Consider the following 2,058-nt stretch of genomic DNA (forward strand, 5'->3'; position numbering starts at 1 on the left):
GTCGGTCCCTGCCCTAGGGAACCTGCTGTAATATGGTGCAACAATAGCTCACTTGTGTCAGCTCTCCCACACCAGTGGGCCACAGGAGAAGCCAAAAGGAGACCCTAGCAACCGGCCGCAAGCCAAGGCAAACTCCTGTGCTCGCTTAGTTTCTATCACAGCCACAGCAAGTCTCAGCTCAGAACTACTATTCCTCACCTTTACAAAACAAATATTTTTTTTTTTTTAAGAGGCCTGACAAGGTGTGCTCTGCCCCCCAAAATCCCAAGAACCCATAGTCCAAAGCTTACACAGTTAGGCAAACGTAACTGTACCTTTGCCTCGTTGCAGGGAACGAATCAGCTAGATCTGATTGCACCATAACGCACTGGAGATATTCAAATGGCAGAACTGCTGCAATAATGTTTCCTGTGGAAAATTACATTCTGATTTAAGGATGCAGCAACTTTTGGATATAAGTATTTCAATTCAAAGAATCACCATTTTTAGCATGTTAAAACCAATCTTTAAAGGCCAGCAGAAAATGAAATTTGTGCTCAACTGCTCTCCTTTAGCAGATGAATGTTTCCATTTTTAAGTGTCGCTTCTCCTTTATAATATCGAGTCACAAATTCTGAAATTTACTCTTTAGAAACCAAAGCCAAATATTTTACAACATTCAGCCGAAGAAGGAAAGAACATTACGACCACAATTCCATTTAAAACATCTTGTGCAATTTAGATCTAAGTTACGGCAGCACAATAGTCATACCGTAGGACAACATGCAGGTTTGGTTGTGTCTACACGAGACCAAAACAAAATCCTGCTGCTGAAAAATCTCTGCGAACATCAAAAAGTGGTAGGGGTTTTTTAATGTAAATATTCATTGGTACGTTTTTTTGTACATTTTCCTTTTGGAAATAAAAACATACAAAGTTTTCCTGTAAGAATTCAAGGGCTGCTTGAGTTCCAAATTCACTGAGGGACGTTTTGCTCTGACTACTGCTGTTAGTTAAGCTCAAGCAATTAATAATGCCTGTTTACAGGATAGATCATACTTCTGACAGGCAAAGATCAAAACGTGTATGTTTCTGGTAAGACTGCAGCCTTTCTTAAATACTGGGTCTTCAGCAAGTAAATGAAGACCATGATCTATGATGTTTTTCTTGGATGATGCCACAAAAGAAAGATTAAAAAAAGGGAACTATTTGAGAGGCCAATGGTTTATGAGTCACATCACCTGTGTCAGAGCAGACTTTCTTATACAGGTACGTTTCATTCACCATGCAGTTTACTCACTCATTTGGAAGCTTGGGGTTTTTATGCTATTTTCTATACCTTAATCAATATCACAGATGGGGAACTAATGTTCTAGTGAATTTTATTAAGAGTATCAAATCCTAAACACCCTACTTTCTCCTGGAATTCTTCCAACAGTCTCACACTACCTCCTTGTTTTTAGGAGTGAACTTACAGAGATGCATCCGAGACTAAGGTTTCCATGCAACTTCCTAGTTGTTAGCACTAAGACTCAGAGTTCCTTATTCAAATAGCATTTTCATTTCTACATTGAGCCACGTACAATAAACAAGTCCCATTCACGTTTCAGCCTGACAGTGAACTGACTATACCTGAACAACAACTGAGGATGCCTGCTAGAGGTCACAGGCAGTTCTCAGCTGAAAGCTCCCTAGCTTTCAGGCAGCCCCAAAGATTTCCCAGATACCTCCATTTCTGTGAGGATACAGCTTTTTCTCATTTGTGCCTCAACAATTCTAAGAAAGGCCCTGAAATTTCTGTGGAAGGCGCTGCTGCATGCCACAGCTCTGTCACAGCAAGTCCTGCAGTAACACCTCTCGCGGCTACCTGTCCCGATGCCACCCCTCCCCAGCCATGCTAAGAAAGCCAACACCCGCGCGCAGCACGTACCGTGCTCAGGACGTAAATCTCATCCCCTGGGCAGCGCACCCGGACAGCTGCGCGCTGCAGATACCACCAGCCCGCCCCGGCAGCAACCACCCCCTCGGGGCTGCAAATCTGGGTGCGCTAGCGCTGCCGAGCGGCGGCAGAGCCGGGCC

The sequence above is a fragment of the Aptenodytes forsteri genome, unplaced genomic scaffold (assembly GCF_000699145.1).
Source record: "Aptenodytes forsteri isolate BGI_AS27 unplaced genomic scaffold, ASM69914v1 Scaffold114, whole genome shotgun sequence".
NCBI lineage: Eukaryota > Metazoa > Chordata > Aves > Sphenisciformes > Spheniscidae > Aptenodytes > Aptenodytes forsteri.